Source organism: Leuresthes tenuis, unplaced genomic scaffold (genome assembly GCF_036924035.1).
Source record: "Leuresthes tenuis unplaced genomic scaffold, fLeuTen1.0.hap1 SCAF_1, whole genome shotgun sequence".
NCBI classification, from domain to species: domain Eukaryota; kingdom Metazoa; phylum Chordata; class Actinopteri; order Atheriniformes; family Atherinopsidae; genus Leuresthes; species Leuresthes tenuis.
The window spans coordinates 38676-61952 of NW_027325355.1; the positions used below are offsets into that span (position 1 = coordinate 38676).

At 46.6% G+C, this 23277-nt stretch overlaps 55 pseudogenes; all 55 read left to right on the top strand.

Annotated features, from left to right (window-relative positions):
* The first annotated feature begins 141 nt into the window (after positions 1-141).
* Positions 142-260, top strand: LOC140288865 (5S ribosomal RNA; annotated as a pseudogene).
* Positions 261-529: 269 nt separating this feature from the next.
* Positions 530-648, top strand: LOC140318084 (5S ribosomal RNA; annotated as a pseudogene).
* A 269-nt stretch (positions 649-917) lies between these two features.
* Positions 918-1036, top strand: LOC140294876 (5S ribosomal RNA; annotated as a pseudogene).
* A 269-nt stretch (positions 1037-1305) lies between these two features.
* LOC140295457 (5S ribosomal RNA) lies at positions 1306-1424 on the top strand (annotated as a pseudogene).
* Positions 1425-1693: 269 nt separating this feature from the next.
* On the top strand, positions 1694-1812 carry LOC140300790 (5S ribosomal RNA; annotated as a pseudogene).
* Positions 1813-2084: 272 nt separating this feature from the next.
* On the top strand, positions 2085-2203 carry LOC140294326 (5S ribosomal RNA; annotated as a pseudogene).
* Positions 2204-2472: 269 nt separating this feature from the next.
* Positions 2473-2591, top strand: LOC140303827 (5S ribosomal RNA; annotated as a pseudogene).
* Positions 2592-2860: 269 nt separating this feature from the next.
* Positions 2861-2979, top strand: LOC140305165 (5S ribosomal RNA; annotated as a pseudogene).
* A 269-nt stretch (positions 2980-3248) lies between these two features.
* Positions 3249-3367, top strand: LOC140293495 (5S ribosomal RNA; annotated as a pseudogene).
* A 647-nt stretch (positions 3368-4014) lies between these two features.
* On the top strand, positions 4015-4133 carry LOC140288866 (5S ribosomal RNA; annotated as a pseudogene).
* A 269-nt stretch (positions 4134-4402) lies between these two features.
* LOC140318085 (5S ribosomal RNA) lies at positions 4403-4521 on the top strand (annotated as a pseudogene).
* A 269-nt stretch (positions 4522-4790) lies between these two features.
* On the top strand, positions 4791-4909 carry LOC140294877 (5S ribosomal RNA; annotated as a pseudogene).
* Positions 4910-5178: 269 nt separating this feature from the next.
* Positions 5179-5297, top strand: LOC140295458 (5S ribosomal RNA; annotated as a pseudogene).
* Positions 5298-5566: 269 nt separating this feature from the next.
* On the top strand, positions 5567-5685 carry LOC140300801 (5S ribosomal RNA; annotated as a pseudogene).
* A 272-nt stretch (positions 5686-5957) lies between these two features.
* Positions 5958-6076, top strand: LOC140292464 (5S ribosomal RNA; annotated as a pseudogene).
* Positions 6077-6345: 269 nt separating this feature from the next.
* On the top strand, positions 6346-6464 carry LOC140303831 (5S ribosomal RNA; annotated as a pseudogene).
* Positions 6465-6733: 269 nt separating this feature from the next.
* LOC140305173 (5S ribosomal RNA) lies at positions 6734-6852 on the top strand (annotated as a pseudogene).
* Positions 6853-7121: 269 nt separating this feature from the next.
* Positions 7122-7240, top strand: LOC140293496 (5S ribosomal RNA; annotated as a pseudogene).
* A 647-nt stretch (positions 7241-7887) lies between these two features.
* On the top strand, positions 7888-8006 carry LOC140288867 (5S ribosomal RNA; annotated as a pseudogene).
* Positions 8007-8275: 269 nt separating this feature from the next.
* Positions 8276-8394, top strand: LOC140318086 (5S ribosomal RNA; annotated as a pseudogene).
* A 269-nt stretch (positions 8395-8663) lies between these two features.
* LOC140294878 (5S ribosomal RNA) lies at positions 8664-8782 on the top strand (annotated as a pseudogene).
* A 269-nt stretch (positions 8783-9051) lies between these two features.
* On the top strand, positions 9052-9170 carry LOC140295459 (5S ribosomal RNA; annotated as a pseudogene).
* Positions 9171-9439: 269 nt separating this feature from the next.
* Positions 9440-9558, top strand: LOC140300812 (5S ribosomal RNA; annotated as a pseudogene).
* A 272-nt stretch (positions 9559-9830) lies between these two features.
* On the top strand, positions 9831-9949 carry LOC140292465 (5S ribosomal RNA; annotated as a pseudogene).
* Positions 9950-10218: 269 nt separating this feature from the next.
* Positions 10219-10337, top strand: LOC140303835 (5S ribosomal RNA; annotated as a pseudogene).
* Positions 10338-10606: 269 nt separating this feature from the next.
* On the top strand, positions 10607-10725 carry LOC140314801 (5S ribosomal RNA; annotated as a pseudogene).
* A 269-nt stretch (positions 10726-10994) lies between these two features.
* LOC140287489 (5S ribosomal RNA) lies at positions 10995-11113 on the top strand (annotated as a pseudogene).
* Positions 11114-11382: 269 nt separating this feature from the next.
* On the top strand, positions 11383-11501 carry LOC140296334 (5S ribosomal RNA; annotated as a pseudogene).
* Positions 11502-11770: 269 nt separating this feature from the next.
* Positions 11771-11889, top strand: LOC140292466 (5S ribosomal RNA; annotated as a pseudogene).
* A 269-nt stretch (positions 11890-12158) lies between these two features.
* LOC140292891 (5S ribosomal RNA) lies at positions 12159-12277 on the top strand (annotated as a pseudogene).
* A 269-nt stretch (positions 12278-12546) lies between these two features.
* LOC140299681 (5S ribosomal RNA) lies at positions 12547-12665 on the top strand (annotated as a pseudogene).
* Positions 12666-12934: 269 nt separating this feature from the next.
* On the top strand, positions 12935-13053 carry LOC140292714 (5S ribosomal RNA; annotated as a pseudogene).
* Positions 13054-13319: 266 nt separating this feature from the next.
* LOC140289053 (5S ribosomal RNA) lies at positions 13320-13438 on the top strand (annotated as a pseudogene).
* Positions 13439-13706: 268 nt separating this feature from the next.
* Positions 13707-13825, top strand: LOC140294144 (5S ribosomal RNA; annotated as a pseudogene).
* A 266-nt stretch (positions 13826-14091) lies between these two features.
* LOC140294293 (5S ribosomal RNA) lies at positions 14092-14210 on the top strand (annotated as a pseudogene).
* A 269-nt stretch (positions 14211-14479) lies between these two features.
* On the top strand, positions 14480-14598 carry LOC140294509 (5S ribosomal RNA; annotated as a pseudogene).
* Positions 14599-14870: 272 nt separating this feature from the next.
* LOC140299365 (5S ribosomal RNA) lies at positions 14871-14989 on the top strand (annotated as a pseudogene).
* A 269-nt stretch (positions 14990-15258) lies between these two features.
* LOC140290834 (5S ribosomal RNA) lies at positions 15259-15377 on the top strand (annotated as a pseudogene).
* Positions 15378-15646: 269 nt separating this feature from the next.
* On the top strand, positions 15647-15765 carry LOC140284332 (5S ribosomal RNA; annotated as a pseudogene).
* Positions 15766-16422: 657 nt separating this feature from the next.
* LOC140293345 (5S ribosomal RNA) lies at positions 16423-16540 on the top strand (annotated as a pseudogene).
* Positions 16541-16809: 269 nt separating this feature from the next.
* LOC140286884 (5S ribosomal RNA) lies at positions 16810-16927 on the top strand (annotated as a pseudogene).
* A 269-nt stretch (positions 16928-17196) lies between these two features.
* On the top strand, positions 17197-17320 carry LOC140270521 (5S ribosomal RNA; annotated as a pseudogene).
* A 269-nt stretch (positions 17321-17589) lies between these two features.
* LOC140293497 (5S ribosomal RNA) lies at positions 17590-17708 on the top strand (annotated as a pseudogene).
* A 647-nt stretch (positions 17709-18355) lies between these two features.
* LOC140292057 (5S ribosomal RNA) lies at positions 18356-18474 on the top strand (annotated as a pseudogene).
* Positions 18475-18743: 269 nt separating this feature from the next.
* LOC140318087 (5S ribosomal RNA) lies at positions 18744-18862 on the top strand (annotated as a pseudogene).
* A 269-nt stretch (positions 18863-19131) lies between these two features.
* Positions 19132-19250, top strand: LOC140294879 (5S ribosomal RNA; annotated as a pseudogene).
* Positions 19251-19519: 269 nt separating this feature from the next.
* On the top strand, positions 19520-19638 carry LOC140295460 (5S ribosomal RNA; annotated as a pseudogene).
* A 269-nt stretch (positions 19639-19907) lies between these two features.
* LOC140300823 (5S ribosomal RNA) lies at positions 19908-20026 on the top strand (annotated as a pseudogene).
* A 272-nt stretch (positions 20027-20298) lies between these two features.
* On the top strand, positions 20299-20417 carry LOC140294327 (5S ribosomal RNA; annotated as a pseudogene).
* Positions 20418-20686: 269 nt separating this feature from the next.
* Positions 20687-20805, top strand: LOC140303840 (5S ribosomal RNA; annotated as a pseudogene).
* A 269-nt stretch (positions 20806-21074) lies between these two features.
* Positions 21075-21193, top strand: LOC140305180 (5S ribosomal RNA; annotated as a pseudogene).
* A 269-nt stretch (positions 21194-21462) lies between these two features.
* Positions 21463-21581, top strand: LOC140293498 (5S ribosomal RNA; annotated as a pseudogene).
* A 647-nt stretch (positions 21582-22228) lies between these two features.
* LOC140288868 (5S ribosomal RNA) lies at positions 22229-22347 on the top strand (annotated as a pseudogene).
* A 269-nt stretch (positions 22348-22616) lies between these two features.
* Positions 22617-22735, top strand: LOC140318091 (5S ribosomal RNA; annotated as a pseudogene).
* A 269-nt stretch (positions 22736-23004) lies between these two features.
* LOC140294881 (5S ribosomal RNA) lies at positions 23005-23123 on the top strand (annotated as a pseudogene).
* The last annotated feature ends 154 nt before the right edge of the window (positions 23124-23277 follow it).

Below are 23277 nucleotides of genomic sequence, written 5' to 3' on the forward strand. Positions count from 1 at the left end.
AGTTTCAGCTGCAGAGAATAATCACGTCAGGGAAGAAGATGTGCCCACTACAAGTCAGCTTTTCTCTGCAATTATCTGGTTACATAGAGGAACCGTATGATTCCAGTACCTATATAATGCACATTTGTCACAGACATTGTTGCTTACGGCCACACCACCCTGAACATGCCCGACCTCGTCTTATCTCGGAAGCCAAGGAGGGTTGGGCCTGGTTAGTACTTAAATGGGAGACCGCTTGGGAATACCAGGAGCTGTAAGCTTTTTGTCTTCTCTCGACCACCTGCATGTCTTTTGTTGCAACGTCTGATCCCCCTGTGACACATGAGGAAGTTGGTCATCTTCAGCTGCTGCTGCTTTGTTGGCAGACACGAAGTGATCTGAGAGTCTCAGTTTCAGCTGCAGAGAATAATCACATCAGGGAAGAAGATGTGCCCATAACAAGTCAGCCTTTCTCTGCAATTATCTGGTTACATAGAGGAATTGTATGATTCCAGTACCTATATAATGCACATTTGTCACAGAAATTGTTCCTTACGGCCATACCACCCTGAATAAGCCCGACCTCGTCTGATCTCGGAAGCCAAGGAGGGTTGGGCCTGGTTAGTACTTTAATGGGAGACTGCTTGGGAATACCAGGTGCTGTAAGCATTTTCTCTTCTCTCTACAACCTGCATGTCTTTTGTTGCAACGTCTGATCACCCTGTGACACATGAGAAAGTTGGCCATCTTCAGCTGCTGCTGCTTTGTTGGAAGACACGAAGTGATCTGAGAGTCTCAGTTTCAGCTGAAGAGAATAATCACGTCAGGGAAGAAGATGTGCCCACTACACATCAGCCTTTCTCAGCAATTATCTGGTTACATAGAGGAACCGTATGATTCCTGTACTTATATAATGCACATTTGTCAGACACATTGTTTCTTACGGCCACACTACCCTGAACATGCCCGACCTTGTCTGATCTCGGAAGCCAAGCAGGGTTGAGCCTGCTTAGTACTTGGATGGGAGACAGCTTGGGAATACCAGGTGCTGTAAGCTTTTTCTCTTCTCTCTACCACCTGCATGTCTTTTGTTGCAACGTCTGATCACCCTGTGACACGTGAAGAAGTTGGTCATCTTCAGCTGCTGCTGCTTTGTTGGCAGACACGAAGTGATCTGAGAGTCTCAGTTTCAGCTGGAGAGAATAATCACATCAGGGAAGAAGATATGCCCACTACACATCAGCCTTTCTCGGCAATTATCTGGTTACATAGAGGAACTGTATGATTCCAGTACCAATATAATGCACATTTGTCACAGACTTTGTTGCTTACGGCCACACCACCCTCAACATATCCGACCTTGTCCGATCACGGAAGCCAAGCACGGTTGGGCCTGGTTAGTACTTAGATGGGAGACTGCTTTGGAATACCAGGTGCTGTAAGCTTTTTCTCTTCTCTCTACCACCTGCATGTCTTTTGTTGCAACGTCTGATCACCCTGTGACACATGAGGAAGTTGGTCATCTTCAGCTTCTGCTGCTTTGTTGGCAGACACAAAGTGATCTGAGAGTCTCATTTTCAGCTGGAGAGAATTATCACGTCAGGGAACAAGATGTGCCCACTACACATCAGCCTTTCTCGGCAATTATCTGGTTACATAGAGGAACCGTATGACTCCATTACCTATATAATGCACATTTGTCACAGAAATTGTCGCTTACGGCCACACCACCCTGAATATGCCCGACCTCGTCTGATCTCGGAAGCCAAGCAGGGTTGGGGCTGGTTAGTACTTGGATGGGAGACCGCTTGGGAATACAAGGTGCTGTAAGCTTCTTCTCTTCTCTCTACCACCTGCATGTCTTTTGTTGCAACGTCTGATCACCCTGTGACACATGAGGAAGTTGGTCATCTTCAGTTACTGCTGCTGCTTTGTTGGCAGACACAAAGTGATCTGAGAGTCTCAGTTTCAGTTGCAGAGAATGATCACATCAGAGAAGATGATTTGCGCGCTACACATCAGCCTTTCTCAGCAATTATCTGGTTGCATAGAGGAACCGTATGATTCCAGTACCTATATAATGCACATTTGTCAGAGACATTGTTGCTTACGGCCACACCACCCTGAATAAGCCCGACCTCGTCTGATCTCGGACGCCAAACAGGGTTGTACCTGGTTAGTACTTGGATGGGAGACAGCTTGGGAACACCAGGTGCTGTAAGTTTTTTCTCTTCTCTCTACCACCTGCATGTCTTTTGTTGCAACGTCTGATCACCCTGTGACACATGAGGAAGTTGGTCATCTTCAGCTGCTGCTGCTTTGTTGGCAGACACAAAGTGATCTGAGAGTCTCAGTTTCAGCTCGAGAGAATAATCACGTCAGGGAAGAAGATGTGCCCACTACTTATCAGCTTTTCTCGGCAATTATCTGGTTACATAGAGGAACCGTATGATTCCAGTACCTATATAATGCACATTTGTCAGAGACATTGTTGCTTACGGCCACACCACCCTGAACATGCCCGACCTCGTCTGATCTCGGACGCCAAACAGGGTTGTACCTGGTTAGTACTTGGATGGGAGACCTCTTGGGAACACCAGGTGCTGTAAGCTTTTTCTCTTCTCTCTACCACCTGCATGTCTTTTGTTGCAACGTCTGATCACCCTGTGACACATGAGGAAGTTGGTCATCTTCAGCTGCTGCTGCTTTGTTGGTAGACACGAAGTGATCTGAGAGTCTCAGTTTCAGCTGCAGAGAATAATCACATGAGGGAAGAAGATTTGCCCACTACAAGTCAGCCTTTCTCGGCAATTATCTGGTTACATAGAGGAACCGTATGTATCCAGTACCTATATAATGCACATTTGTCACAGACATTGTTGCTTACGGCCACACCACCCTGAACATGCCCGACCTCGTCTGATCTCGGTAGCCAAGGAGGGTTGGGCCTGGTTAGTACTTTAATGGGAGACTGCTTGGGAATACCAGGTGCTGTAAGCTTTTTCTCTTCTCTCTACCACCTGCATGTCTTTTGTTGCAACGTCTGATCACCCTGTGACACATGAGGAAGTTGGTCATCTTCAGCTGCTGCTGCTTTGTTGGCAGACACAAAGTGATCTGAGAGTCTCAGTTTCAGCTGGAGAGAATAATCACATCAGGGAAGAAGATATGCCCACTACACATCAGCCTTTCTCGGCAATTATCTGGTTACATAGAGGAACTGTATGATTCCAGTACCAATATAATGCACATTTGTCACAGACTTTGTTGCTTACGGCCACACCACCCTCAACATATCCGACCTTGTCCGATCTCGGAAGCCAAGCACGGTTGGGCCTGGTTAGTACTTACATGGGAGACTGCTTTGGAATACCAGGTGCTGTAAGCTTTTTCTCTTCTCTCTACCACCTGCATGTCTTTTGTTGCAACGTCTGATCACCCTGTGACACATGAGGAAGTTGGTCATCTTCAGCTGCTGCTGCTTTGTTGGCAGACACAAAGTGATCTGAGAGTCTCAGTTTCAGCTGCAGAGAATAATCACATCAGGGAAGAAGATGTGCCCACTACAAGTCAGCCTTTCTCGGCAATTATCTGGTTACATAGAGGAAGTGTATGATTCCAGTACTTATATAAGGCACATTTGTCACATATATTGTTGCTTACAGCCACACCACCCTGAATAAGCACGATCTCGGAAGCCAAGCAGGTTTGGGCCTGGTTAGTACTTGGAAGGTAGACTGCCTGGGAATACCAGGTGCTTTAAGCTTTTTCTCTTCTCTCTACCACCTGCATGTCTTTTGTTGCAACGTCTGATCACCCTGTGACACATGAGGAAGTTGGTCATCTTCAGCTGCTGCTGCTTTGTTGGCAGACACGAAGTGATCTGAGAGTCTCAGTTTCAGCTGCAGAGAATAATCACGTCAGGGAAGAAGATGTGCCCACTACAAGTCAGCTTTTCTCTGCAATTATCTGGTTACATAGAGGAACCGTATGATTCCAGTACCTATATAATGCACATTTGTCACAGACATTGTTGCTTACGGCCACACCACCCTGAACATGCCCGACCTCGTCTTATCTCGGAAGCCAAGGAGGGTTGGGCCTGGTTAGTACTTAAATGGGAGACCGCTTGGGAATACCAGGAGCTGTAAGCTTTTTGTCTTCTCTCGACCACCTGCATGTCTTTTGTTGCAACGTCTGATCCCCCTGTGACACATGAGGAAGTTGGTCATCTTCAGCTGCTGCTGCTTTGTTGGCAGACACGAAGTGATCTGAGAGTCTCAGTTTCAGCTGCAGAGAATAATCACATCAGGGAAGAAGATGTGCCCATAACAAGTCAGCCTTTCTCTGCAATTATCTGGTTACATAGAGGAATTGTATGATTCCAGTACCTATATAATGCACATTTGTCACAGAAATTGTTCCTTACGGCCATACCACCCTGAATAAGCCCGACCTCGTCTGATCTCGGAAGCCAAGGAGGGTTGGGCCTGGTTAGTACTTTAATGGGAGACTGCTTGGGAATACCAGGTGCTGTAAGCATTTTCTCTTCTCTCTACAACCTGCATGTCTTTTGTTGCAACGTCTGATCACCCTGTGACACATGAGAAAGTTGGCCATCTTCAGCTGCTGCTGCTTTGTTGGAAGACACGAAGTGATCTGAGAGTCTCAGTTTCAGCTGAAGAGAATAATCACGTCAGGGAAGAAGATGTGCCCACTACACATCAGCCTTTCTCAGCAATTATCTGGTTACATAGAGGAACCGTATGATTCCTGTACTTATATAATGCACATTTGTCAGACACATTGTTTCTTACGGCCACACTACCCTGAACATGCCCGACCTTGTCTGATCTCGGAAGCCAAGCAGGGTTGAGCCTGCTTAGTACTTGGATGGGAGACAGCTTGGGAATACCAGGTGCTGTAAGCTTTTTCTCTTCTCTCTACCACCTGCATGTCTTTTGTTGCAACGTCTGATCACCCTGTGACACGTGAAGAAGTTGGTCATCTTCAGCTGCTGCTGCTTTGTTGGCAGACACGAAGTGATCTGAGAGTCTCAGTTTCAGCTGGAGAGAATAATCACATCAGGGAAGAAGATATGCCCACTACACATCAGCCTTTCTCGGCAATTATCTGGTTACATAGAGGAACTGTATGATTCCAGTACCAATATAATGCACATTTGTCACAGACTTTGTTGCTTACGGCCACACCACCCTCAACATATCCGACCTTGTCCGATCACGGAAGCCAAGCACGGTTGGGCCTGGTTAGTACTTAGATGGGAGACTGCTTTGGAATACCAGGTGCTGTAAGCTTTTTCTCTTCTCTCTACCACCTGCATGTCTTTTGTTGCAACGTCTGATCACCCTGTGACACATGAGGAAGTTGGTCATCTTCAGCTTCTGCTGCTTTGTTGGCAGACACAAAGTGATCTGAGAGTCTCATTTTCAGCTGGAGAGAATTATCACGTCAGGGAACAAGATGTGCCCACTACACATCAGCCTTTCTCGGCAATTATCTGGTTACATAGAGGAACCGTATGACTCCATTACCTATATAATGCACATTTGTCACAGAAATTGTCGCTTACGGCCACACCACCCTGAATATGCCCGACCTCGTCTGATCTCGGAAGCCAAGCAGGGTTGGGGCTGGTTAGTACTTGGATGGGAGACCGCTTGGGAATACAAGGTGCTGTAAGCTTCTTCTCTTCTCTCTACCACCTGCATGTCTTTTGTTGCAACGTCTGATCACCCTGTGACACATGAGGAAGTTGGTCATCTTCAGTTACTGCTGCTGCTTTGTTGGCAGACACAAAGTGATCTGAGAGTCTCAGTTTCAGTTGCAGAGAATGATCACATCAGAGAAGATGATTTGCGCGCTACACATCAGCCTTTCTCAGCAATTATCTGGTTGCATAGAGGAACCGTATGATTCCAGTACCTATATAATGCACATTTGTCAGAGACATTGTTGCTTACGGCCACACCACCCTGAATAAGCCCGACCTCGTCTGATCTCGGACGCCAAACAGGGTTGTACCTGGTTAGTACTTGGATGGGAGACAGCTTGGGAACACCAGGTGCTGTAAGCTTTTTCTCTTCTCTCTACCACCTGCATGTCTTTTGTTGCAACGTCTGATCACCCTGTGACACATGAGGAAGTTGGTCATCTTCAGCTGCCGCTGCTTTGTTGGCAGACACAAAGTGATCTGAGAGTCTCAGTTTCAGCTCGAGAGAATAATCACGTCAGGGAAGAAGATGTGCCCACTACTTATCAGCTTTTCTCGGCAATTATCTGGTTACATAGAGGAACCGTATGATTCCAGTACCTATATAATGCACATTTGTCAGAGACATTGTTGCTTACGGCCACACCACCCTGAACATGCCCGACCTCGTCTGATCTCGGACGCCAAACAGGGTTGTACCTGGTTAGTACTTGGATGGGAGACCTCTTGGGAACACCAGGTGCTGTAAGCTTTTTCTCTTCTCTCTACCACCTGCATGTCTTTTGTTGCAACGTCTGATCACCCTGTGACACATGAGGAAGTTGGTCATCTTCAGCTGCTGCTGCTTTGTTGGTAGACACGAAGTGATCTGAGAGTCTCAGTTTCAGCTGCAGAGAATAATCACATGAGGGAAGAAGATTTGCCCACTACAAGTCAGCCTTTCTCGGCAATTATCTGGTTACATAGAGGAACCGTATGATTCCAGTACCTATATAATGCACATTTGTCACAGACATTGTTGCTTACGGCCACACCACCCTGAACATGCCCGACCTCGTCTGATCTCGGTAGCCAAGGAGGGTTGGGCCTGGTTAGTACTTTAATGGGAGACTGCTTGGGAATACCAGGTGCTGTAAGCTTTTTCTCTTCTCTCTACCACCTGCATGTCTTTTGTTGCAACGTCTGATCACCCTGTGACACATGAGGAAGTTGGTCATCTTCAGCTGCTGCTGCTTTGTTGGCAGACACAAAGTGATCTGAGAGTCTCAGTTTCAGCTGGAGAGAATAATCACATCAGGGAAGAAGATATGCCCACTACACATCAGCCTTTCTCGGCAATTATCTGGTTACATAGAGGAACTGTATGATTCCAGTACCAATATAATGCACATTTGTCACAGACTTTGTTGCTTACGGCCACACCACCCTCAACATATCCGACCTTGTCCGATCTCGGAAGCCAAGCACGGTTGGGCCTGGTTAGTACTTACATGGGAGACTGCTTTGGAATACCAGGTGCTGTAAGCTTTTTCTCTTCTCTCTACCACCTGCATGTCTTTTGTTGCAACGTCTGATCACCCTGTGACACATGAGGAAGTTGGTCATCTTCAGCTGCTGCTGCTTTGTTGGCAGACACAAAGTGATCTGAGAGTCTCAGTTTCAGCTGCAGAGAATAATCACATCAGGGAAGAAGATGTGCCCACTACAAGTCAGCCTTTCTCGGCAATTATCTGGTTACATAGAGGAAGTGTATGATTCCAGTACTTATATAAGGCACATTTGTCACATATATTGTTGCTTACAGCCACACCACCCTGAATAAGCACGATCTCGGAAGCCAAGCAGGTTTGGGCCTGGTTAGTACTTGGAAGGTAGACTGCCTGGGAATACCAGGTGCTTTAAGCTTTTTCTCTTCTCTCTACCACCTGCATGTCTTTTGTTGCAACGTCTGATCACCCTGTGACACATGAGGAAGTTGGTCATCTTCAGCTGCTGCTGCTTTGTTGGCAGACACGAAGTGATCTGAGAGTCTCAGTTTCAGCTGCAGAGAATAATCACGTCAGGGAAGAAGATGTGCCCACTACAAGTCAGCTTTTCTCTGCAATTATCTGGTTACATAGAGGAACCGTATGATTCCAGTACCTATATAATGCACATTTGTCACAGACATTGTTGCTTACGGCCACACCACCCTGAACATGCCCGACCTCGTCTTATCTCGGAAGCCAAGGAGGGTTGGGCCTGGTTAGTACTTAAATGGGAGACCGCTTGGGAATACCAGGAGCTGTAAGCTTTTTGTCTTCTCTCGACCACCTGCATGTCTTTTGTTGCAACGTCTGATCCCCCTGTGACACATGAGGAAGTTGGTCATCTTCAGCTGCTGCTGCTTTGTTGGCAGACACGAAGTGATCTGAGAGTCTCAGTTTCAGCTGCAGAGAATAATCACATCAGGGAAGAAGATGTGCCCATAACAAGTCAGCCTTTCTCTGCAATTATCTGGTTACATAGAGGAATTGTATGATTCCAGTACCTATATAATGCACATTTGTCACAGAAATTGTTCCTTACGGCCATACCACCCTGAATAAGCCCGACCTCGTCTGATCTCGGAAGCCAAGGAGGGTTGGGCCTGGTTAGTACTTTAATGGGAGACTGCTTGGGAATACCAGGTGCTGTAAGCATTTTCTCTTCTCTCTACAACCTGCATGTCTTTTGTTGCAACGTCTGATCACCCTGTGACACATGAGAAAGTTGGCCATCTTCAGCTGCTGCTGCTTTGTTGGAAGACACGAAGTGATCTGAGAGTCTCAGTTTCAGCTGAAGAGAATAATCACGTCAGGGAAGAAGATGTGCCCACTACACATCAGCCTTTCTCAGCAATTATCTGGTTACATAGAGGAACCGTATGATTCCTGTACTTATATAATGCACATTTGTCAGACACATTGTTTCTTACGGCCACACTACCCTGAACATGCCCGACCTTGTCTGATCTCGGAAGCCAAGCAGGGTTGAGCCTGCTTAGTACTTGGATGGGAGACAGCTTGGGAATACCAGGTGCTGTAAGCTTTTTCTCTTCTCTCTACCACCTGCATGTCTTTTGTTGCAACGTCTGATCACCCTGTGACACGTGAAGAAGTTGGTCATCTTCAGCTGCTGCTGCTTTGTTGGCAGACACGAAGTGATCTGAGAGTCTCAGTTTCAGCTGGAGAGAATAATCACATCAGGGAAGAAGATATGCCCACTACACATCAGCCTTTCTCGGCAATTATCTGGTTACATAGAGGAACTGTATGATTCCAGTACCAATATAATGCACATTTGTCACAGACTTTGTTGCTTACGGCCACACCACCCTCAACATATCCGACCTTGTCCGATCACGGAAGCCAAGCACGGTTGGGCCTGGTTAGTACTTAGATGGGAGACTGCTTTGGAATACCAGGTGCTGTAAGCTTTTTCTCTTCTCTCTACCACCTGCATGTCTTTTGTTGCAACGTCTGATCACCCTGTGACACATGAGGAAGTTGGTCATCTTCAGCTTCTGCTGCTTTGTTGGCAGACACAAAGTGATCTGAGAGTCTCATTTTCAGCTGGAGAGAATTATCACGTCAGGGAACAAGATGTGCCCACTACACATCAGCCTTTCTCGGCAATTATCTGGTTACATAGAGGAACCGTATGACTCCATTACCTATATAATGCACATTTGTCACAGAAATTGTCGCTTACGGCCACACCACCCTGAATATGCCCGACCTCGTCTGATCTCGGAAGCCAAGCAGGGTTGGGGCTGGTTAGTACTTGGATGGGAGACCGCTTGGGAATACAAGGTGCTGTAAGCTTCTTCTCTTCTCTCTACCACCTGCATGTCTTTTGTTGCAACGTCTGATCACCCTGTGACACATGAGGAAGTTGGTCATCTTCAGTTACTGCTGCTGCTTTGTTGGCAGACACAAAGTGATCTGAGAGTCTCAGTTTCAGTTGCAGAGAATGATCACATCAGAGAAGATGATTTGCGCGCTACACATCAGCCTTTCTCAGCAATTATCTGGTTGCATAGAGGAACCGTATGATTCCAGTACCTATATAATGCACATTTGTCAGAGACATTGTTGCTTACGGCCACACCACCCTGAATAAGCCCGACCTCGTCTGATCTCGGACGCCAAACAGGGTTGTACCTGGTTAGTACTTGGATGGGAGACAGCTTGGGAACACCAGGTGCTGTAAGCTTTTTCTCTTCTCTCTACCACCTGCATGTCTTTTGTTGCAACGTCTGATCACCCTGTGACACATGAGGAAGTTGGTCATCTTCAGCTGCTGCTGCTTTGTTGGCAGACACAAAGTGATCTGAGAGTCTCAGTTTCAGCTCGAGAGAATAATCACGTCAGGGAAGAAGATGTGCCCACTACTTATCAGCTTTTCTCGGCAATTATCTGGTTACATAGAGGAACCGTATGATTCCAGTACCTATATAATGCACATTTGTCAGAGACATTGTTGCTTACGGCCACACCACCCTGAACATGCCCGACCTCGTCTGATCTCGGACGCCAAACAGGGTTGTACCTGGTTAGTACTTGGATGGGAGACCTCTTGGGAACACCAGGTGCTGTAAGCTTTTTCTCTTCTCTCTACCACCTGCATGTCTTTTGTTGCAACGTCTGATCACCCTGTGACACATGAGGAAGTTGGTCATCTTCAGCTGCTGCTGCTTTGTTGGTAGACACGAAGTGATCTGAGAGTCTCAGTTTCAGCTGCAGAGAATAATCACATGAGGGAAGAAGATTTGCCCACTACAAGTCAGCCTTTCTCGGCAATTATCTGGTTACATAGAGGAACCGTATGATTCCAGTACCTATATAATGCACATTTGTCACAGACATTGTTGCTTACGGCCACACCACCCTGAACATGCCCGACCTCGTCTGATCTCGGTAGCCAAGGAGGGTTGGGCCTGGTTAGTACTTTAATGGGAGACTGCTTGGGAATACCAGGTGCTGTAAGCGTTTTCTCTTCTCTCTACAACCTGCATGTCTTTTGTTGCAACGTCTGATCACCCTGTGACACACGAGGAAGTTGGCCATCTTCAGCTGCTGCTGCTTTGTTGGAAGACACGAAGTGATCTGAGAGTCTCAGTTTCAACTGAAGAGAATAATGACGTCAGGGAAGAAGATGTGCCGACTACACATCAGCCTTTCTCAGCAATTATCTGGTTACATAGAGGAACCGTATGATTCCTGTAGTTATATAATGCACATTTGTCAGACACATTGTTGCTTACGGCCACACCACCCTGAACATGCCCGACCTCGTCTGATCTCGGAAGCCAAGCAGGGTTGAGCCTCCTTAGTACTTGGATGGAAGACCTCTTGGGAATACCAGGTGCTGTAAGCTTTTTCTCTTCTCTCGACCACCTGCATGTCTTTTGTTGCAACGTCTGATCACCCTGTGACACATGAGGAAGTTGGTCATCTTCAGCTGCTGCTGCTTTGTTGGCTGACACAAAGTGATCTGAGAGTCTCAGTTTCAGTTGCAGAGAATGATCACATCAGAGAAGATGATTTGCCCGCTACACATCAGCCTTTCTCGGCAATTATCTGGTTGCATAGAGGAACCGTATGATTCCAGTACCTATATAATGCACATTTGTCACAGTTATGGTTGCTTACGGCCACACCACCCTGAATATGCCCAACCTCATCTGATCTCAGAAGCCAAGGAGGTTTGGGCCTGGTTAGTACTTGGATGGTAGACATTCTGGGAATACCAGGTGCTGTAAGCTTTTTCTCTTCTCTCTACCACCTGCATGTCTTTTGTTGCAACGTCTGATCACCCTGTGACACATGAGGAAGTTGGTCATCTTCAGCTGCTGCTGCTTTGTTGGCTGACACAAAGTGATCTGAGAGTCTCAGTTTCAGTTGCAGAGAATGATCACATCAGAGAAGATGATTTGCCCGCTACACATCAGCCTTTCTCGGCAATTATCTGGTTGCATAGAGGAACCGTATGATTCCAGTACCTATATAATGCACATTTGTCAGAGACATTGTTGCTTACGGCCACACCACCCTGAATAAGCCCGACCTCGTCTGATCTCGGACGCCAAACAGGGTTGTACCTGGTTAGTACTTGGATGGGAGACAGCTTGGGAACACCAGGTGCTGTAAGCTTTTTCTCTTCTCTCAACCACCTGCATGTCTTTTGTTGCAACGTCTGACCACCCTGTGACACATGAGGAAGTTGGTCATCTTCAGCTGCTGCTGCTTTGTTGGCAGACACGAAGTGATCTGAGAGTCTCAGTTTCAGCTGGAGAGAATAATCACATCAGGGAAGAAGATGTGCCCACTACAAGTTAGCCTTTCTCGACAATTATCTGGTTACATAGAGGAACTGTATTATTCCAGTACCTATATAATGCACATTTGTCACAGACATTGTTGCTTACGGCCACACCACCCTGAACATGCCCGACCTCGTCTCATCTTGGAAGCCAAGCAGGGTTGGGCCTTGTTAGTACTTGAATGGGAGACTGCTTGGGAATACCAGGTGCTGTAAGCTTTTTCTCTTCTCTCTACCACCTGCATGTCTTTTGTTGCAACGTCTGACCACCCTGTGACACATGAGGAAGTTGGTCATCTTCAGCTGCTGCTGCTTTGTTGGCAGACACGAAGTGATCTGAGAGTCTCAGTTTCAGCTGAAGAGAATGATCACATCAGAGAAGATGATATGCCCGCTACACATCAGCCTTTCTCTGCAATTATCTGGTTATATAGAGGAACCGTATGATTCCAGTACCTATATTATAAACATTTTTCAGAGAGATTGTTACTTACGGCCATACCACCCTGAATAAGCCCGACCTCATCTGATCTCGGAAGCCAAGCAGGGTTTGGCCTGGTTAGTACTTGAATGGGAGACCGCTTGGGAATACCAGGTGCTGTAGGCTTTTTCTCTTCTCTTTACCACCTGCATGTCTTTTGTTGCAATGTCTGATCGCCCTGTGACACATGAGGAAGTTGGTCATCTTCAGCTGCTGCTGCTTTGTTGGCAGACACAAAGTGATCTGAGAGTCTCAGTTTCAGTACCAGAGAATAATCACATCAGGGAAGAAGATGAACCCACTACAAGTCAGCCTTTTTCGGCAATTATCTGGTTGCATAGAGGAACCGTATGATTCCAGTACCTATATAATGCACATTTGTCACAGACATTGTTACTTACGGCCACACCACCCTGAATATGCCCGACCTCGTCTAATCTCGGAACCCAAGCAGGGTTGGGCCTGGTTAGTACTTGAATGTTAGACCGCTTGGGAATACCAGGTGCTGTAAGCTTTTTCTCTTCTCTCTACCACCTGCATGTCTTTTTCTGCAATGTCTGATCGCCCTGTGACACATGAGGAAGTTGGTCATCTTCAGCTGCTGCTTTGTTGGCAGACATGAAGTGATCTGAGAGTCTCAGTTTCAGCTGAAGAGAATGATCACGTCAGGGAAGAAGATGTGCTCACTACAAGTCAGCCTTTCTTGGCAATTATCTGGTTATATAGAGGAACCGTATGATTCCTGTACCTATACAATTTATATTTGTCACAGACATGGTTGTTTACGGCCACACCACCCTGAATATGCCCGACCTCGTCTGATCTTGGAAGCCAATTAGGGTTGGGCCTGTTTAGTACTTGGATGGGAGACCCCTTGGGATTATCAGGTGCTGTAAGCTTTTTCTCTTCTCTCAACCACCTGCATGTCTTTTGTTGCAACGTATGATCACCCTGTGACACATGAGGAAGTTGGTCATCTTCATTTTCTGCTGCTTTTTTGCAGACACGAAGTGATCTGAGAGTCTCATTTTCAGCTGGAGAAAATTATCACGTCAGGGAACAAGATGTGCCCACTACATATCAGCCTTTCTTGGCAATTATCTGGTTGCATAGAGGAACCGTATGATTCCAGTACCTATATAATGCACATTTGTCACAGATAATGTTACTTACGGCCACACCACCCTGAATATGCCCGACCTCGTCTGATCTAAGAACCCAAGCAGGGTTGGACCTGGTTAGTACTTGAATGGGAGACCGCTTGCGAATACCAGGTGCTGTAAGCTTTTTCTCTTCTCTCTACCACCTACATGTCTTTTGTTGCAACGTCTGATCACCCTGTGACACATGAAGAAGTTGGTCATCTTCAGCTGCTGCTGCTTTGTTGGCAGACACGAAGTGATATGAGAGTCTCAGTTTCAGCTGGAGAGAATAATCACGTCAGGGAAGATGTTTCCACTACTTATCAGCCTTTCTCGGCAATTATCTTGTTACATAGAGGAACCATATGATTCCATTGCCTATATAATGCACATTTGTCACAGAGATTGTTGCTTACGGCCCAACCACCCTGAATATGTCTGACCTCGTCTGCTCTCAGAAGCCAAGGAGGGTTGGCCCTGGTTAGTACTTGGATGAGAGACCGCTTGGGAATACCAGGTGCTGTAAGCTTTTTCTCTTCTCTCTACCACCTGCATGTCTTTTGTTGCAACGTCTGATCACCCTGTGACACATGAGGAAGTTGGTCATCTTCAGCAGCTGCTGCTTTGTTGGCAGACACGAAGTGATCTGAGAGTCTCAGTTTCAGCTGTAGAGAATAATCACATCGGGGAAGAAGATGTGCCCACTACAAGTTAGCCTTTCTTGGCAATTATCTGGTTGCATAGAGGAACCGTATGATTCCAGTACCTATATAATGCACATTTGTCACAGACATTGTTACTTACGGCCACACCACCCTGAATATGCCCAACCTCGTGTGATCTCGGAAGCCAAACAGGGTTGAGCCTGCTTAGTACTTGGATGGGAGACTGCTTGGGAATACCAGGTGCTGTAAGCTTCTTCTCTTCTCTCTACCACCTGCATGTCTTTTGTTGCAACGTCTGATCACCCTGTGACACATGAGGAAGTTGGTCATCTTCAGCAGCTGCTGCTTCTTTGTTGGCAGACACGAAGTGATCTGAGAGTCTCAGTTTCAGCTGCAGAGAATAATCACATCAGGGAAGAAGATGTGCCCACTACAAGTCAGCCTTTCTCTGCAATTCTCTGGTTACATAGAAGAAGTGTATGATTCCAGTACCTATATAATGCACATTTGTCACAGTTATTGTTGCTTACGGCCGCACCACCCTGAATATGCCCGACCTCGTCTGATCTTGGAAGAAAAGCAGGGTTGGGCCTGGTTAGTACTTGAATGGGAGACCACTTCGGAATACCAGGTGCTGTAAGCTTTTTCTCTTCTCTCTACCACCTGCATAACTTTTGTTGCAACGTCTGATCACCCTGTGACACATGAGGAAGGTGGTCATCTTCAGCTTCTGCTGCTTTGTTGGCAGACACGAAGTGATCTGAGAGTCTCAGTTTCAGTTGCAGAGAATGATCACATCAGAGAAGATGATTTGCCCGCTACACATCAGCCTTTCTCGGCAATTATCTGGTTGCATAGAGGAACCGTATGATTCAAGTACCTATATAATGCACATTTGTCAGAGATATTGTTGCTTACGGCCACACCACCCTGAATAAGCCCGACCTCGTCTGATCTCGGACGCCAAGCAGGGTTGTACCTGGTTAGTACTATGATGGGAGACAGCTTGGGAATACCAGGTGCTGTAAGCTTTTTCTCTTCTCTCTACCACCTGCATGTCTTTTGTTGCAACGTCTGATCACCCTGTGACACGTGAAGAAGTTGGTCATCTTCAGCTGCTGCTGCTTTGTTGGAAGACACGAAGTGAACTGAGAATCTCAGTTTCAGCTGAAGAGAATAATCTCGTCAGGGAAGAAGATGTGCCCACTACACATCAGCCTTTCTCATCAATTATCTGGTTACATAGAGGAACCGTATGATTCCTGTACTTATATAATGCACATTTGTCACAGACATTGTTACTTACGGCCACACCACCCTGAATTTGCCTGACCTCGTCTGATCTCGGAAGCCAAGCATTGTTGGGCCTGGTTAGTACTTGGGTGGGAGACCGCTTGGGAATACCAGGTGCTGTAAGCGTTTTCTCTTCTCTCTACCACCTGCATGTGTTTTGTTGCAACGTCTGATCACCCTGTGACACATGAGGAAGTTGGTCATCTTCAGCTGCTGCTGCTTTGTTGGCAGACACGAAGTGATCTGAGAGTCTCAGTTTCAGCTGAAGAGAATGATCACATCAGAGAAGATGATATGCCCACTACACATCAGCCTTTCTCGGCAATTATCTGGTTTCATAGAGGAAGTGTATGATTCCAGTACCTATATAATTCACATTTGTAACAAACATTGTTGCTTATGGCCACACCACCCTGAATAAGCCCCACCTTGTCTTATCCTGGAAGCCAAGCAGGGTTGGGCCTGGTTCGTACTTCAATGGGAGACTGCTTGGGAATACCAGGTGCTGTAAGCTTTTTCTCTTCTCTCTACCACCTGCATGTCTTTTGTTGCAACATCTGATCACCCTGTGACACATGAGGAAGTTTGTCATCTTCAGCTTCTGCTGCTTTGTTGGCAGACACGAAGTGATCTGAGAGTCTCATTTTCAACTGAAGAGAATAATAACGTCAGGGAAGAAGATGTGCCCCCTACACATCAGCCTTTCTCGGCAATTATCTGGTTACATAGAGGAACTGTATGATTCCAGTACCTATATAATGCACATTTGTCACAGACATTGTTGCTTACGGCCACACCACCCTCAATATGCCTGACCTCGTCTGATCTCGGAAGCCAAGCACGGTTGGCCTGGTTAGTACTTGGGTGGGAGACTGCTTGGGAATACCAGGTGCTGTAAGCTTTATCTCTTCTCTGGACCACCTGAATGTCTTTTGTTGCAACGTCTGATCACCCTGTGACACATGAGGAAGTTGGTCATCTTCAGCTTCTGCTGCTTTGTTTGCAGACACGAAGTGATCTGAGAGTCTCAGTTTCAGCTGCAGAGAATAATCACGTCAGGGAAGAAGATGTGCCCACTACACATAAGCCTTTCTCGGCAATTATCTGGTTACATAGAGGAACCGTATGATTCCAGTACCTATATAATGCACATTTGTCACAGACATTGTCGCTTACGGCAACACCACCCTGAACATGCCTGACCTCGTCTGATCTCGGAAGCCAAGCACGGTTGGCCTGGTTAGTACTTGGGTGGGAGACCACTTGGGAATACCAGGTGCTGTAAGCTTTATCTCTTCTCTGGACCACCTGAATGTCTTTTGTTGCAACGTCTGATCACCCTGTGACACATGAGGAAGTTGGTCATCTTCAGCTTCTGCTGCTTTGTTGGCAGACACGAAGTGATCTGAGAGTCTCAGTTTCAGCTGCAGAGAATAATCACGTCAGGGAAGAAGATGTGCCCACTACACATAAGCCTTTCTCTGCAATTATCTGGTTACATAGAGGAACCGTATGATTCCAGTACCTATATAATGCACATTTGTCACAGAGATTGTCGCTTACGGCCACACCACCCTGAATATAATATGCCCGACCTCGTCCGATCTCGGAAGCCAAGCGGGGTTGTGCCTGGTTAGTACTTGGGTGGGAGACTGCTTGGGAATACCAGGTGCTGTAAGCTTTTTCTCTTCTCTCTACCACCTGCATGTCTTTTGTTGCAACGTCTGATCACCCTGTGACACATGAGGAAGTTGGTCATCTTCAGCTGCTGCTGCTTTGTTGGCAGACACAAAGTGATCTGAGAGTCTCAGTTTCAGCTGGAGAGAATAATCACATCAGGGAAGAAGATATGCCCACTACACATCAGCCTTTCTCGGCAATTATCTGGTTACATAGAGGAACTGTATGATTCCAGTACCAATATAATGCACATTTGTCACAGACTTTGTTGCTTACGGCCACACCACCCTCAACATATCCGACCTTGTCCGATCTCGGAAGCCAAGCACGGTTGGGCCTGGTTAGTACTTACATGGGAGACTGCTTTGGAATACCAGGTGCTGTAAGCTTTTTCTCTTCTCTCTACCACCTGCATGTCTTTTGTTGCAACGTCTGATCACCCTGTGACACATGAGGAAGTTGGTCATCTTCAGCTGCTGCTGCTTTGTTGGCAGACACAAAGTGATCTGAGAGTCTCAGTTTCAGCTGCAGAGAATAATCACATCAGGGAAGAAGATGTGCCCACTACAAGTCAGCCTTTCTCGGCAATTATCTGGTTACATAGAGGAAGTGTATGATTCCAGTACTTATATAAGGCACATTTGTCACATATATTGTTGCTTACAGCCACACCACCCTGAATAAGCACGATCTCGGAAGCCAAGCAGGTTTGGGCCTGGTTAGTACTTGGAAGGTAGACTGCCTGGGAATACCAGGTGCTTTAAGCTTTTTCTCTTCTCTCTACCACCTGCATGTCTTTTGTTGCAACGTCTGATCACCCTGTGACACATGAGGAAGTTGGTCATCTTCAGCTGCTGCTGCTTTGTTGGCAGACACGAAGTGATCTGAGAGTCTCAGTTTCAGCTGCAGAGAATAATCACGTCAGGGAAGAAGATGTGCCCACTACAAGTCAGCTTTTCTCTGCAATTATCTGGTTACATAGAGGAACCGTATGATTCCAGTACCTATATAATGCACATTTGTCACAGACATTGTTGCTTACGGCCACACCACCCTGAACATGCCCGACCTCGTCTTATCTCGGAAGCCAAGGAGGGTTGGGCCTGGTTAGTACTTAAATGGGAGACTGCTTGGGAATACCAGGAGCTGTAAGCTTTTTGTCTTCTCTCGACCACCTGCATGTCTTTTGTTGCAACGTCTGATCCCCCTGTGACACATGAGGAAGTTGGTCATCTTCAGCTGCTGCTGCTTTGTTGGCAGACACGAAGTGATCTGAGAGTCTCAGTTTCAGCTGCAGAGAATAATCACATCAGGGAAGAAGATGTGCCCATAACAAGTCAGCCTTTCTCTGCAATTATCTGGTTACATAGAGGAATTGTATGATTCCAGTACCTATATAATGCACATTTGTCACAGAAATTGTTCCTTACGGCCATACCACCCTGAATAAGCCCGACCTCGTCTGATCTCGGAAGCCAAGGAGGGTTGGGCCTGGTTAGTACTTTAATGGGAGACTGCTTGGGAATACCAGGTGCTGTAAGCATTTTCTCTTCTCTCTACAACCTGCATGTCTTTTGTTGCAACGTCTGATCACCCTGTGACACATGAGAAAGTTGGCCATCTTCAGCTGCTGCTGCTTTGTTGGAAGACACGAAGTGATCTGAGAGTCTCAGTTTCAGCTGAAGAGAATAATCACGTCAGGGAAGAAGATGTGCCCACTACACATCAGCCTTTCTCAGCAATTATCTGGTTACATAGAGGAACCGTATGATTCCTGTACTTATATAATGCACATTTGTCAGACACATTGTTTCTTACGGCCACACTACCCTGAACATGCCCGACCTTGTCTGATCTCGGAAGCCAAGCAGGGTTGAGCCTGCTTAGTACTTGGATGGGAGACAGCTTGGGAATACCAGGTGCTGTAAGCTTTTTCTCTTCTCTCTACCACCTGCATGTCTTTTGTTGCAACGTCTGATCACCCTGTGACACGTGAAGAAGTTGGTCATCTTCAGCTGCTGCTGCTTTGTTGGCAGACACGAAGTGATCTGAGAGTCTCAGTTTCAGCTGGAGAGAATAATCACATCAGGGAAGAAGATATGCCCACTACACATCAGCCTTTCTCGGCAATTATCTGGTTACATAGAGGAACTGTATGATTCCAGTACCAATATAATGCACATTTGTCACAGACTTTGTTGCTTACGGCCACACCACCCTCAACATATCCGACCTTGTCCGATCACGGAAGCCAAGCACGGTTGGGCCTGGTTAGTACTTAGATGGGAGACTGCTTTGGAATACCAGGTGCTGTAAGCTTTTTCTCTTCTCTCTACCACCTGCATGTCTTTTGTTGCAACGTCTGATCACCCTGTGACACATGAGGAAGTTGGTCATCTTCAGCTTCTGCTGCTTTGTTGGCAGACACAAAGTGATCTGAGAGTCTCATTTTCAGCTGGAGAGAATTATCACGTCAGGGAACAAGATGTGCCCACTACACATCAGCCTTTCTCGGCAATTATCTGGTTACATAGAGGAACCGTATGACTCCATTACCTATATAATGCACATTTGTCACAGAAATTGTCGCTTACGGCCACACCACCCTGAATATGCCCGACCTCGTCTGATCTCGGAAGCCAAGCAGGGTTGGGGCTGGTTAGTACTTGGATGGGAGACCGCTTGGGAATACAAGGTGCTGTAAGCTTCTTCTCTTCTCTCTACCACCTGCATGTCTTTTGTTGCAACGTCTGATCACCCTGTGACACATGAGGAAGTTGGTCATCTTCAGTTACTGCTGCTGCTTTGTTGGCAGACACAAAGTGATCTGAGAGTCTCAGTTTCAGTTGCAGAGAATGATCACATCAGAGAAGATGATTTGCGCGCTACACATCAGCCTTTCTCAGCAATTATCTGGTTGCATAGAGGAACCGTATGATTCCAGTACCTATATAATGCACATTTGTCAGAGACATTGTTGCTTACGGCCACACCACCCTGAATAAGCCCGACCTCGTCTGATCTCGGACGCCAAACAGGGTTGTACCTGGTTAGTACTTGGATGGGAGACAGCTTGGGAACACCAGGTGCTGTAAGTTTTTTCTCTTCTCTCTACCACCTGCATGTCTTTTGTTGCAACGTCTGATCACCCTGTGACACATGAGGAAGTTGGTCATCTTCAGCTGCTGCTGCTTTGTTGGCAGACACAAAGTGATCTGAGAGTCTCAGTTTCAGCTCGAGAGAATAATCACGTCAGGGAAGAAGATGTGCCCACTACTTATCAGCTTTTCTCGGCAATTATCTGGTTACATAGAGGAACCGTATGATTCCAGTACCTATATAATGCACATTTGTCAGAGACATTGTTGCTTACGGCCACACCACCCTGAACATGCCCGACCTCGTCTGATCTCGGACGCCAAACAGGGTTGTACCTGGTTAGTACTTGGATGGGAGACCTCTTGGGAACACCAGGTGCTGTAAGCTTTTTCTCTTCTCTCTACCACCTGCATGTCTTTTGTTGCAACGTCTGATCACCCTGTGACACATGAGGAAGTTGGTCATCTTCAGCTGCTGCTGCTTTGTTGGTAGACACGAAGTGATCTGAGAGTCTCAGTTTCAGCTGCAGAGAATAATCACATGAGGGAAGAAGATTTGCCCACTACAAGTCAGCCTTTCTCGGCAATTATCTGGTTACATAGAGGAACCGTATGATTCCAGTACCTATATAATGCACATTTGTCACAGACATTGTTGCTTACGGCCACACCACCCTGAACATGCCCGACCTCGTCTGATCTCGGTAGCCAAGGAGGGTTGGGCCTGGTTAGTACTTTAATGGGAGACTGCTTGGGAATACCAGGTGCTGTAAGCTTTTTCTCTTCTCTCTACCACCTGCATGTCTTTTGTTGCAACGTCTGATCACCCTGTGACACATGAGGAAGTTGGTCATCTTCAGCTGCTGCTGCTTTGTTGGCAGACACAAAGTGATCTGAGAGTCTCAGTTTCAGCTGGAGAGAATAATCACATCAGGGAAGAAGATATGCCCACTACACATCAGCCTTTCTCGGCAATTATCTGGTTACATAGAGGAACTGTATGATTCCAGTACCAATATAATGCACATTTGTCACAGACTTTGTTGCTTACGGCCACACCACCCTCAACATATCCGACCTTGTCCGATCTCGGAAGCCAAGCACGGTTGGGCCTGGTTAGTACTTACATGGGAGACTGCTTTGGAATACCAGGTGCTGTAAGCTTTTTCTCTTCTCTCTACCACCTGCATGTCTTTTGTTGCAACGTCTGATCACCCTGTGACACATGAGGAAGTTGGTCATCTTCAGCTGCTGCTGCTTTGTTGGCAGACACAAAGTGATCTGAGAGTCTCAGTTTCAGCTGCAGAGAATAATCACATCAGGGAAGAAGATGTGCCCACTACAAGTCAGCCTTTCTCGGCAATTATCTGGTTACATAGAGGAAGTGTATGATTCCAGTACTTATATAAGGCACATTTGTCACATATATTGTTGCTTACAGCCACACCACCCTGAATAAGCACGATCTCGGAAGCCAAGCAGGTTTGGGCCTGGTTAGTACTTGGAAGGTAGACTGCCTGGGAATACCAGGTGCTTTAAGCTTTTTCTCTTCTCTCTACCACCTGCATGTCTTTTGTTGCAACGTCTGATCACCCTGTGACACATGAGGAAGTTGGTCATCTTCAGCTGCTGCTGCTTTGTTGGCAGACACGAAGTGATCTGAGAGTCTCAGTTTCAGCTGCAGAGAATAATCACGTCAGGGAAGAAGATGTGCCCACTACAAGTCAGCTTTTCTCTGCAATTATCTGGTTACATAGAGGAACCGTATGATTCCAGTACCTATATAATGCACATTTGTCACAGACATTGTTGCTTACGGCCACACCACCCTGAACATGCCCGACCTCGTCTTATCTCGGAAGCCAAGGAGGGTTGGGCCTGGTTAGTACTTAAATGGGAGACCGCTTGGGAATACCAGGAGCTGTAAGCTTTTTGTCTTCTCTCGACCACCTGCATGTCTTTTGTTGCAACGTCTGATCCCCCTGTGACACATGAGGAAGTTGGTCATCTTCAGCTGCTGCTGCTTTGTTGGCAGACACGAAGTGATCTGAGAGTCTCAGTTTCAGCTGCAGAGAATAATCACATCAGGGAAGAAGATGTGCCCATAACAAGTCAGCCTTTCTCTGCAATTATCTGGTTACATAGAGGAATTGTATGATTCCAGTACCTATATAATGCACATTTGTCACAGAAATTGTTCCTTACGGCCATACCACCCTGAATAAGCCCGACCTCGTCTGATCTCGGAAGCCAAGGAGGGTTGGGCCTGGTTAGTACTTTAATGGGAGACTGCTTGGGAATACCAGGTGCTGTAAGCATTTTCTCTTCTCTCTACAACCTGCATGTCTTTTGTTGCAACGTCTGATCACCCTGTGACACATGAGAAAGTTGGCCATCTTCAGCTGCTGCTGCTTTGTTGGAAGACACGAAGTGATCTGAGAGTCTCAGTTTCAGCTGAAGAGAATAATCACGTCAGGGAAGAAGATGTGCCCACTACACATCAGCCTTTCTCAGCAATTATCTGGTTACATAGAGGAACCGTATGATTCCTGTACTTATATAATGCACATTTGTCAGACACATTGTTTCTTACGGCCACACTACCCTGAACATGCCCGACCTTGTCTGATCTCGGAAGCCAAGCAGGGTTGAGCCTGCTTAGTACTTGGATGGGAGACAGCTTGGGAATACCAGGTGCTGTAAGCTTTTTCTCTTCTCTCTACCACCTGCATGTCTTTTGTTGCAACGTCTGATCACCCTGTGACACGTGAAGAAGTTGGTCATCTTCAGCTGCTGCTGCTTTGTTGGCAGACACGAAGTGATCTGAGAGTCTCAGTTTCAGCTGGAGAGAATAATCACA